The following is an 11,991-nucleotide window of genomic DNA, read 5'->3' as shown; positions in this document are numbered from 1 at the left end:
CATTTAAAAAGCACCTGTCACCAGATCCAAAGTGTCCCGTTTTTTGCTCTTATATTGCTCCACTGATTCTTCCTTTCATTGTTTTTTTTTTTAAATCCACTATACAACTCCAGAGATATGGAGATACTGTTCTGTATGGTCTTCATCAAGCGTCGGTATCCACAGGATCCTCTGGGGCGTGTCTTTAGCCTGCAGTGCATTATGGGATATGGGTCTACTGTTCTGTATGGTCTTCATCAAGCGTCGGTGTCCACAGGATCCTCTGGGGCGTGTCTTTAGGCTGCAGTGCATTATGGGATATGGGTCTACTGTTCTGTATGGTCTTCATCAAGCGTCGGTGTCCACAGGATCCTCTGGGGCGTGTCTTTAGGCTGCAGTGCATTATGGGATATGGGTCTACTGTTCTGTATGGTCTTCATCAAGGGTCGGTGTCCACAAGATCCTCTGGGACGTGTCTTTAGCCTGCAGTGCATTATGGGATATGGGTCTACTGTTCTGTATGGTCTTCATCAAGGGTTGGTGTCCACAGGATCCTCTGGGGCGTGTCTTTAGGCAGCAGTGCATTATGGGATATGGGTCTACTGTTCTGTATGGTCTTCATCAAGGGTCGGTGTCCACAGGATCCTCTGGGGCGTGTCTTTAGGCTGCAGTGCATTATGGGATATGGGTCTACTGTTCTGTATGGTCTTCATCAAGAGTCGGTGTCCACAGGATCCTCTGGGGTGTGTCTTTAGGCTGCAGTGCATTATGGGATATGGGTCTACTGTTCTGTATGGTCTTCATCAAGGGTCGGTGTCCACAGGATCCTCTGGGGTGTGTCTTTAGGCTGCAGTGCATTATGGGATATGGGTCTACTGTTCTGTATGGTCTTCATCAAGGGTCGACGTCCACAGGATCCTCTGGGGCGTGTCTTTAGGCTGCAGTGCATTATGGGATATGGGTCTACTGTTCTTATGGTCTTCATCAAGGGTCGGTGTCCACAGGATCCTCTGTGGCGTGTCTTTAGGATGATGTGCATTATGGGATATGGGTCTACTGTTCTGTATGGTCTTCATCCAGGGGAAGGTGTTCACAGTATCCTCTGGGGCGTGTGTTTAGGCTGCAGTGCATTATGGGATATGGACCTTTTTATTTTGTGCTATTCTATATGGTCTTCATCCAGGGGGAGGTGTTCACAGGATCCTCTGGGGCGTGTCTTTGGGCTGCAGTGCATTATGGGATATGGACCTTTTTATTTAGTGCTATTCTGTATGGTCTTCATCCAGGGGGAGGTGTTCACAGGATCCTCTGGGGCGTGTCTTTGGGCTGCAGTGCATTATGGGATATGGGCCTTTTTATTCAGTGCTATTTTTATGGTCATTAGCATAGGCAGAGTTGCTCACTGGGTAATAATACAGATCAGTCTAAAGACACGCCCCTGAGGGTCCTGTTAGAACTACCCCCTTGGTAAAGGCCATAAAATATATAGCAGTGAATAAAAAGGCCCATATCTCTGAATCCGTATGGCATTTTTGACCAAAACAAAAACCGGAATACTTAGGGGACTAGCAGGAATAAAATAAGAGCAAAAACCAGCCATTTTCAAACTGGTGATTGGTCCTCTATGTGTTGATCACAACGTGTCCTACTGTTGGGAAACCCTGGCTATAAGTGTATAATTTCTAAGCAGCGCCACCACAGGGGAAAACAGGCATTACACTGTGCTTATTCCTATCAATGGGCTGTCGGTGTAATTCAGAACAGGACAGGTCCTCCAGAGACGCTCTGTGTATCTGCTCTGCACAATGGCCAAGAAAGGAGAATGCAAAATACAGCACCCCTGCTAATAACTCAGGGTAGAGACCCTAATACACACTTCTTAACATGCACCTGATGAGAATTTTGGGGATTTGCAATGCACGACTTAGGCTCCATTATAATTTTATTAAAAAAAAATAATTCAGCACACACTGAGAAAGCAACTTATTTTCCAAGTAAGAGGGAAAATATTATTGGATTTCATTAAGAAAATTGTTTCATTTAGCTTTCAGAAGCTCTTTTTTTCCCCTATTGGCTGCAGAATGAGTTAAGTGGGAATCTGTCAGTGAGCTTGTGCTGAGACTCTGTGCCCAGTTGTACCACTGAGCTGAACAATCTGGAAACAAAGAAGATAAAACAACATACTAGTGGCTCAATGAACACAATACTACTTTAACACTATCACTTCCAGAGAGCACAGCTTAGAAGGAATAGTGTAACTCTTTTATCAGTCTACGTCTGAGCTCAACTTTGATGTGGTCCCTGGTCATAAGTTAGCACAGATGAGCTCAGAAAAGATAGATATAAGAGTTAAAAATTCTCCCACCCGAACTCGATTACTGACAGAGTCTCAGCTCATTCTGCAGCCATCAATGTGCAGGGAAAGAAAGAGCTTATGAAAGCAAAATTGCAATTTTTTTTTTTTATGAAACCAAAAATTACTTTTAGCCCAAAATAAAAATACTTTTGTCACCAGATCAAAATTTCCTTTTGCTCTTATTTTACTCACTCTGCTCATCTGAGTTATTTTTTTTTAAATCCGTTATATGGTTCCAGAAATATGGGCCTTTTTATTTAGTAGAGGCTCCTCGGGGGCGGGTCTTTAGGCTGCTCTGCATAATTACCCATTAAGCACCGCCCCCGCGGTAAAGACCATCACTAAATAAAAAGGTCCATAGCTCTGGAACCGTATGTTGGATTGAAAAAAAAGAAAAACCGGAGCACTCAGGTGAGCGACACGGATAAAATAGGAGTAAAAAATTGCCCAAAATTCACCCAGCGACAGGTTTTTTTTTAATAAAAAAAAATGCCATCAAAGGTATCAATGTTGTTTAATCTGAATTCCACTCATTCATAACCAAATAAACTTGAGTTGGGGGCCGGAAGGAGTGAGAAAAAGCAGATCCACTACTTGAACCTTGGAATATTTTTGTTTTAACCCACTTTTATAGAAGAAGGATAAAGAAAAATATCATGGGTGAACTAAGATTAATTGAACCATTTTTGATCTTCACAACGTTTTCTAAAATTAAACCCAAAATATAAAGAAACAAGACAACTAACATATTCTAGAGAAAGGAATGGCCCAATATTGTAGATACCCCATGAAATGAAAAAATGCGTTGTAAAGAGGACATAACCCCATTTGTAAAGAGTGAAGACAAAAGGAAAAGACCTTTTAAGGATTTAGAACCAAAACCATTCCGACAATTGGCATCAATAAAAGAGCAGAAAAAAATACAAAATAAATAATTAAACAGCAACAGTTGATAGTGCACATGAAAGAAAGATACTTCAGAATAAATCTTATCAGAGAAAGCGGCTTCTTTCTCCTCCAGGAAGGATTATTCATTCTCAATTCTGGGGTAAAATCTGCATTCGGGGAAGACAGAATGTTACATTACTGAGAAAGGAGATGACAGTTGGTGCTTATAAAGATCTATGGAGAACTGTAACTGTCCTTTCAGGAAGTCTGTCTCTGCCTCTAGCTCCTTTCTCTCTGTGTCTGTCTCTGCCTCTAGCTCCTTTCTGTGTCTGTCTCTGCCTCTAGCTCCTTTCTCTCTATGTCTGTCTCTGCCTCTAGCTCCTTTCTCTCTATGTCTGTCTCTGCCTCTAGCTCCTTTCTCTCTATGTCTGTCTCTGCCTCTAGCTCCTTTCTCTCTATGTTTGTCTCTGCCTCTAGCTCCTTTCTCTCTGTGTCCGTCTCTGCCCCTAGCTCCTTTCTCTCTATGTCTGTCTCTGCCTCTAGCTCCTTTCTCTCTCTGTCTGTCTCTGCCTCTAGCTCCTTTCTCTCTATGTCTGTCTCTGCCTCTAGCTCCTTTCTCTCTATGTCTGTCTCTGCCTCTAGCTCCTTTCTCTCTATGTCTGTCTCTGCCTCTAGCTCCTTTCTCTCTATGTCTGTCTCTGCCTCTAGCTCCTTTCTCTCTGTGTCCGTCTCTGCCTCTAGCTCCTTTCTGTGTCTGTCTCTGCCTCTAGCTCCTTTCTCTCTATGTTTGTCTCTGCCTCTAGCTCCTTTCTCTCTATGTCTGTCTCTGCCTCTAGCTCCTTTCTCTCTATGTCTGTCTCTGCCTCTAGCTCCTTTCTCTCTGTGTCTGTCTCTGCCTCTAGCTCCTTTCTCTCTATGTATGTCTCTGCCTCTAGCTCCTTTCTCTCTATGTCTGTCTCTGCCTCTAGCTCCTTTCTCTGTGTCTGTCTCTGCCTCTAGCTCCTTTCTCTCTATGTCTGTCTCTGTCTCTAGCTCCTTTCTCTGTGTCTGTCTCTGCCTCTAGCTCCTTTCTCTCTGTGTCTGTCTCTGCCTCTAGCTCCTTTCTCTCTGTGTCTGTCTCTGCCTCTAGCTCCTTTCTCTCTGTGTCTGTCTCTGCCTCTAGCTCCTTTCTCTCTGTGTCCGTCTCTGCCTCTAGCTCCTTTCTCTCTATGTCTGTCTCTGCCTCTAGCTCCTTTCTCTCTATGTCTGTCTCTGCCTCTAGCTCCTTTCTCTCTGTGTCCGTCTCTGCCCCTAGCTCCTTTCTCTCTATGTCTGTCTCTGCCTCTAGCTCCTTTCTCTCTGTGTCTGTCTCTGCCTCTAGCTCCTTTCTCTCTATGTCTGTCTCTGCCTGTAGCTCCTTTCTCTCTCTGTCTGTCTCTGCCTCTAGCTCCTTTCTCTCTATGTCTGTCTCTGCCTCTAGCTCCTTTCTCTCTATGTCTGTCTCTGCCTCTAGCTCCTTTCTCTCTATGTCTGTCTCTGCCTCTAGCTCCTTTCTCTCTATGTCTGTCTCTGCCTCTAGCTCCTTTCTCTCTGTGTCTGTCTCTGTCTCTAGCTCCTTTCTCTCTATGTCTGTCTCTGCCTCTAGCTCCTTTCTCTCTATGTCTGTCTCTGCCTCTAGCTCCTTTCTCTCTATGTCTGTCTCTGCCTGTAGCTCCTTTCTCTCTCTGTCTGTCTCTGCCTCTAGCTCCTTTCTCTCTGTGTCCGTCTCTGCCCCTAGCTCCTTTCTCTCTATGTCTGTCTCTGCCTCTAGCTCCTTTCTCTCTGTGTCTGTCTCTGCCTCTAGCTCCTTTCTGTGTCTGTCTCTGCCTCTAGCTGCTTTCTCTCTATGTCTGTCTCTGCCTCTAGCTCCTTTCTCTCTATGTCTGTCTCTGCCTCTAGTTCCTTTCTCTCTATGTCTGTCTCTGCCTCTAGCTCCTTTCTCTCTGTGTCTGTCTCTGCCTCTAGCTCCTTTCTCTCTATGTATGTCTCTGCCTCTAGCTCCTTTCTCTCTATGTCTGTCTCTGCCTCTAGCTCCTTTCTCTGCGTCTGTCTCTGCCTCTAGCTCCTTTCTCTCTATGTCTGTCTCTGTCTCTAGCTCCTTTCTCTGTGTCTGTCTCTGCCTCTAGCTCCTTTCTCTCTGTGTCTGTCTCTGCCTCTAGCTCCTTTCTCTCTGTGTCTGTCTCTGCCTCTAGCTCCTTTCTCTCTATGTCTGTCTCTGCCTCTAGCTCCTTTCTCTCTATGTCTGTCTCTGCCTCTAGCTCCTTTCTCTCTGTGTCTGTCTCTGCCTCTAGCTCCTTTCTCTCTATGTCTGTCTCTGCCTCTAGCTCCTCCCCCTTTATGTGTGTCTCTGCCTCTAGCTCCTTTCTCTCTATGTCTGTCTCTGCCTCTAGCTCCTTTCTCTCTATGTCTGTCTCTACCTCTAGCTCCTTTCTCTCTGTGTCTGTCTCTGCCTCTAGCTCCTTTCTCTCTGTGTCTGTCTCTGGCTCTAGCTCCTTTCTCTCTATGTCTGTCTCTGCCTCTAGCTCCTTTCTCTCTGTGTCTGTCTCTGCCTCTAGCTCCTTTCTCTCTATGTCTCTCTCTGCCTCTAGCTCCTTTCTCTCTGTCTGTCTCTGCCTCTAGCTCCTTTCTCTCTGTGTCTGTCTCTGCCTCTAGCTCCTTTCTCTCTATGTCTCTCTCTGCCTCTAGCTCCTTTCTCTCTGTCTGTCTCTGCCTCTAGCTCCTTTCTCTCTGTGTCTGTCTCTGCCTCTAGCTCCTTTCTCTCTATGTCTGTCTCTGCCTCTAGCTCCTTTCTCTCTGTGTCTGTCTCTGCCCCTAGCTCCTTTCTCTCTATGTCTGTCTCTGCCTCTAGCTCCTTTCTCTCTATGTCTCTCTCTGCCTCTAGCTCCTTTCTCTCTGTCTGTCTCTGCCTCTAGCTCCTTTCTCTCTATGTCTGTCTCTGCCTCTAGCTCCTTTCTCTCTGTATCTGCCTCTAGCTCCTTTCTCTCTATGTCTGTCTCTGCCTCTAGCTCCTTTCTCTCTGTGTCTGTCTCTAGCTCCTTAATGTGTCTGTCTCTGCCTCTAGCTCCTTTCTCTCTATGTCTGTCTCTGCCTCTAGCTCCTTTCTCTCTGTGTCTGTCTCTGCCTCTAGCTCCTTTCTCTCTATGTCTGTCTCTGCCTCTAGCTCCTTTCTCTCTGTGTCTGTCTCTAGCTCCTTTCTGTGTCTGTCTCTGCCTCTAGCTCCTTTCTCTCTATGTCTGTCTCTGCCTCTAGCTCCTTTCTCTCTGTGTCTGTCTCTGCCTCTAGCTCCTTTCTCTCTGTGTCTGTCTCTGCCACTAGCTCCTTTCTTTCTATGTCTGTCTCTGCCTCTAGCTCCTTTCTCTCTGTGTCTGTCTCTGCCTCTAGCTCATTTCTCTCTATGTCTGTCTCTGCCTCTAGCTCCTTTCTCTCTGTGTTTGTCTCTGCCTCTAGCTCATTTCTCTCTATGTCTCTGCCTCTAGCTCCTTTCTCTCTATGTCTGTCTCTGCCTCTAGCTCCTTTCTCTCTGTGTCTGTCTCTGCCTCTAGCTCCTTTCTCTCTATGTCTGTCTCTGCCTCTAGCTCCTTTCACTCTATGTCTGTCTCTGCCTCTAGCTCCTTTCTCTCTCTGTCTGTCTCTGCCTCTAGCTCCTTTCTCTCTGTGTCTGTCTCTGCCTCTAGCTCCTTTCTCTCTATGTCTGTCTCTGCCTCTAGCTCCTCCCCCTTTATGTCTGTCTCTGCCTCTAGCTCCTCCCCCTCTATGTCTGTCTCTGCCTCTAGCTCCTTTCTCTCTATGTCTGTCTCTGCCTCTAGCTCCTTTCTCTCTCTGTCTGTCTCTGCCTCTAGCTCCTTTCTCTCTCTGTCTGTCTCTGCCTCTAGCTCCTTTCTCTCTGTGTCTGTCTCTGCCTCTAGCTCCTTTCTCTCTATGTCTGTCTCTGCCTCTAGCTCCTCCCCCTTTATGTCTGTCTCTGCCTCTAGCTCCTCCCCCTCTATGTCTGTCTCTGCCTCTAGCTCCTTTCTCTCTATGTCTGTCTCTGCCTCTAGCTCCTTTCTCTCTGTGTCTGTCTCTGCCTCTAGCTCCTTTCTCTCTATGTCTGTCTCTCCCTCTAGCTCCTTTCTCTCTATGTTTGTCTCTGCCTCTAGCTCCTTTCTCTCTATGTTTGTCTCTGCCTCTAGCTCCTTTCTCTCTATGTCTGTCTCTGCCTCTAGCTCCTTTCTCTCTATGTCTGTCTCTGCCTCTAGCTCCTTTCTCTCTGTGTCTGTCTCTGCCTCTAGCTCCTTTCTCTCTGTGTCTGTCTCTGCCTCTAGCTCATTTCTCTCTATGTCTGTCTCTGCCTCTAGCTCCTTTTTCTCTCAGTCTGTCTCTGCCTCTAGCTCCTTTCTCTCTGTCTGTCTCTGCCTCTAGCTCCTTTCTCTCTATGTCTGTCTCTGCCTCTAGCTCCTTTCTCTCTGTGACTGTCTCTGCCTCTAGCTCCTTTCTCTGTGTCTGCCTCTGCCTCTAGCTCCTTTCTCTCTATGTCCGTCTCTGCCTCTAGCTCCTTTCTCTCTGTGTCCGTCTCTGCCTCTAGCTCCTTTCTCTCTATGTCTGTCTCTGTCTCTAGCTCCTTTCTCTCTGTGTCTGTCTCTGCCTCTAGCTCCTTTCTCTCTATGTCTGTCTCTGTCTCTAGCTCCTTTCTCTCTGTGTCTGCCTCTGCCTCTGGCTCCTTTCTCTCTATGTCCGTCTCTGCCTCTAGCTCCTTTCTCTCTGTGTCCGTCTCTGCCTCTATCTCCTTTCTCTCTATGTCTGTCTCTGCCTCTAGCTCCTTTCTCTCTGTGTCTGTCTCTGCCTCTAGCTCCTTTCTCTCTGTGACTGTCTCTGCCTCTAGCTCCTTTCTCTCTATGTCTGTCTCTGCCTCTAGCTCCCTTCTCTCTATGTTTGTCTCTGCCTCTAGCTCCTTTCTCTCTATGTCTGTCTCTGCCTCTAGCTCCTTACTCTCTATGTCTGTCTCTGCCTCTAGGTCCTTTCTCTCTGTGTCTGTCTCTGCCTCTAGCTCCTTTCTCTCTGTGTCTGTCTCTGCCTCTAGCTCCTTTCTCTCTGTCTGTCTCTGCCTCTAGCTCCTTTCTCTCTGTGTCTGTCTCTGCCTCTAGCTCCTTTCTCTCTGTGTCTGTCTCTGCCTCTAGCTCCTCCCCCTCTATGTCTGTCTCTGCATCTAGCTCCTTTCTCTCTATGTCTGTCTCTGCCTCTAGCTCCTTTCTCTCTGTGTCTGTCTCTGCCTCTAGCTCCCTTCTCTCTATGTTTGTCTCTGCCTCTAGCTCCTTTCTCTCTATGTCTGTCTCTGCCTCTAGCTCCTTTCTCTCTGTGTCTGCCTCTGCCTCTAGCTCCTTTCTCTCTATGTCTGTCTCTGCCTCTAGCTCCTTTCTCTCTGTGTCTGCCTCTGCCTCTAGCTCCTTTCTCTCTATGTCTGTCTCTGCCTCTAGCTCCTTTCTCTCTGTGTCTGTCTCTGCCTCTAGCTCCTTTCTCTCTGTGTCTGTCTCTGCCTCTAGCTCCTCCTTCTATGTCTGTCTCTGTCTCTATCTCCTTTCTCTCTGTGTCTGTCTCTGCCTCTAGCTCCTTTCTCTCTATGTCTGTCTCTGCCTCTAGCTCCTTTCTCTCTATGTCTGTCTCTGCCTCTAGCTCATTTCTCTCTATGTCTGTCTCTGCCTCTAGCTCCTTTCTCTCTATGTCTGTCTCTGCCTCTAGCTCCTTTCTCTCTATGTCTGTCTCTGTCTCTATCTCCTTTCTCTCTGTGTCTGTCTCTGCCTCTAGCTCCTTTCTCTCTATGTCTGTCTCTGCCTCTAGCTCCTTTCTCTCTATGTCTGTCTCTGCATCTAGCTCCTTTCTCTCTATGTCTGTCTCTGCCTCTAGCTCCTTTCTCTCTGTGTCTGTCTCTGCCTCTAGCTCCCTTCTCTCTATGTTTGTCTCTGCCTCTAGCTCCTTTCTCTCTATGTCTGTCTCTGCCTCTAGCTCCTTTCTCTCTGTGTCTGCCTCTGCCTCTAGCTCCTTTCTCTCTATGTCTGTCTCTGCCTCTAGCTCCTTTCTCTCTGTGTCTGTCTCTGCCTCTAGCTCCTTTCTCTCTGTGTCTGTCTCTGCCTCTAGCTCCTCCTTCTATGTCTGTCTCTGTCTCTATCTCCTTTCTCTCTGTGTCTGTCTCTGCCTCTAGCTCCTTTCTCTCTATGTCTGTCTCTGCCTCTAGCTCCTTTCTCTCTATGTCTGTCTCTGCCTCTAGCTCCTTTCTCTCTATGTCTGTCTCTGTCTCTATCTCCTTTCTCTCTGTGTCTGTCTCTGCCTCTAGCTCCTTTCTCTCTATGTCTGTCTCTACCTCTAGCTCCTTTCTCTCTATGTCTGTCTCTGCCTCTAGCTCCTTTCTCTCTGTGACTGTCTCTGCCTCTAGCTCCTTTCTCTCTGTGTCTGTCTCTGCCTCTAGCTCCTTACTCTCTATGTCTGTCTCTGCCTCTAGCTCCTTTCTCTCTGTGTCTGTCTCTGCCGCTAGCTCCTTTCTCTCTGTGTCTGTCTCTGCCTCTAGCTCCTTTCTCTCTATGTCTGTCTCTGCCTCTAGCTCCTTTCTCTCTGTGTCTGTCTCTGCCTCTAGCTCCTTTCTCTCTGTGTCTGTCTCTGCCTCTAGCTCCTTTCTCTCTGTGTCTGTCTCTGCTTCTAGCTCCTTTCTCTCTATGTCTGTCTCCCCCTCTAGCTCCTTTCTCTCTGTGTCTGTCTCTCCCTCTAGCTCCTTTCTCTCTGTGTCTGTCTCTGCCTCTAGCTCCTTTCTCTCTGTGTCTGTCTCTGCCTCTAGCTCCTTTCTCTCTGTGTCCGTCTCTGCCTCTAGCTCCTTTCTCTCTATGTCTGTCTCTGCCTCTAGCTCCTTTCTCTCTGTGTCTGTCTCTGCCTCTAGCTCCTTTCTCTCTATGTCTGTCTCTGCCTCTAGCTCCTTTCTCTCTATGTCTGGGTAGCGCCCCGAGGGTTCGGCCGCTACAGGGGTATTGCACCTCAGTCCAGAGGTGTGATATTCCACTCCCAGGTAAGGATGGAGTATGGACCAGGGCTCAGTTAGCTGCATACAGCACACACACCCAATTTCCGGGGGACAGCTCAACGGTGCTCCTATTAGACAGAAATGCAGGTACAACAGACTATGTCCCTGCTGGAGTGGGGAGGGAGGAGGAAAACCCAGTGATGTAGGGGCAGATAGGGATTGGTTCCTGAGCGTAGGTAGAAGCCCATTGGTTGCCGGTCACCTGGGCTCATGGCTAGAGGGAGGTATAGTCGTTCAGTCAGTCTGTGCAGAGAGAGGAGAAGACATCAAACCTGCTAGGAAGGCACCATAAAGGACAGCGGGGAACGTTTACCCGCGCAGATCTGTGGCAGCTCGACAAAAGTGTGTCACTGGTGAGGCAGGCCAGAGGAAGGATTGAAAGGGGTCCTGAGCCATACTTCTGAGCTGCCTGGGAGTTGACCGAGCTCCACACCTGGTGGACGCAGCACGGCTCGGGCGGTCACTGCTGACAGAAGTGACCCGGAACAAATGAACTGTGAGTAAAGACCCTGGACTGTAACTTGTTGTCTGTGTGCTCCTTCACGCCTCCAGCACTACCGGTACTGGGACTCTCACCACCATCACTCCCACCATTCACTACACTGCCCTGGGGCTGCACTCTTCCCGTGGGGAGTCACACCACCCCAGCTGCACCCACCATCAGCCCCAGCGGTCTGCCCTGCAGCGGCGGTTCCTAATGACCGCAAATCCACGGGTGGCGTTGTCGGACATCACTTAAAACTTATAAAGGGACTACCACTGGTCTGACCACCCTGAGCCACGGACCGGGTCGCCACTACTACCCCTATTGCCCGGATCCGAGTGCCCCACGGCCCAGGGGGCGAGTCAGCTTTGGCGTAGTCGGCAGGATTTCGTGCCCGCTAACAACGGGTACTGCGCGCCTGAAGAGAAAGAGACTGTTTTATTGAAATTGACCGTGTTGAAAATGGCGCCCGCCCCAGAAGAACGAGCGCCATAATGTGCGCGCCAAAAGACCACAGGAGGCCACCTCCCATCGTGGGCCGGGTCCCAGAATGGCGCCAAAGAAGGAGCCCGCCCCCAACAGCCATGAGTGCAGCTGTGGAGATGTCCATCAAGGTGTGGGGGCTGCTCCTGAAAGCGATTGTCACCAAGTTGCCCCTGGACCACCCCCAATGGGGGTGGGAAGAGAAGAAAACCGTGGGGCAGGGCGCGGTCTGGATCACCCTAGACAGACCGCACCCGGGAATGGACACGTTCAACAGCACCAACCTCTTGGCCCGGAGCCTGCTGCAAGTCGAACCACCCTGCAGCTTGGCAGAGATCCTGGCGGGGCTCCCGAGAGACCCGGAGCGTGCGCAAGCTGCACTGGAGGACCTGGAGCGGAGGATGGTCCGAGCGCAGCGGGGTGCGCTCATCGAGTGGAGGGAGGAACTGGCCCGGCAGACCGAAACCCACCAGCGACAGGCCTCAACCGCACCCCGGAGTCTGCCTGCCTCTGAGGACGGCGCAGGAGGAGAGAGGACCGGAGGCGACGCCGCGGAGGGAGCCGTGAGGACTGAGGCAGGTACAGGGGACGTCGCCACCCCAGGCCCAGCAACCGCAAGCCTGCCCCAGCCTCCCGTCGCAGAACCCGAAGCCCCAGTCACCGCGCCTGTTGCCGCGCCGCCACTGCTCCCAGCTAGGCCTCAAGCGGTGAGCGCCGCGACCACGCCCCGCCCAGCACCACGCC

The sequence above is a fragment of the Phyllobates terribilis genome, unplaced genomic scaffold, assembly GCF_046119375.1.
Source record: "Phyllobates terribilis strain yellow unplaced genomic scaffold, ASM4611937v1 Scaffold_11__3_contigs__length_659146591, whole genome shotgun sequence".
Taxonomy (NCBI): domain Eukaryota; kingdom Metazoa; phylum Chordata; class Amphibia; order Anura; family Dendrobatidae; genus Phyllobates; species Phyllobates terribilis.
The sequence above is the reverse complement of the archived record's forward strand: the minus strand, read 5'-3'. Positions refer to the sequence as shown.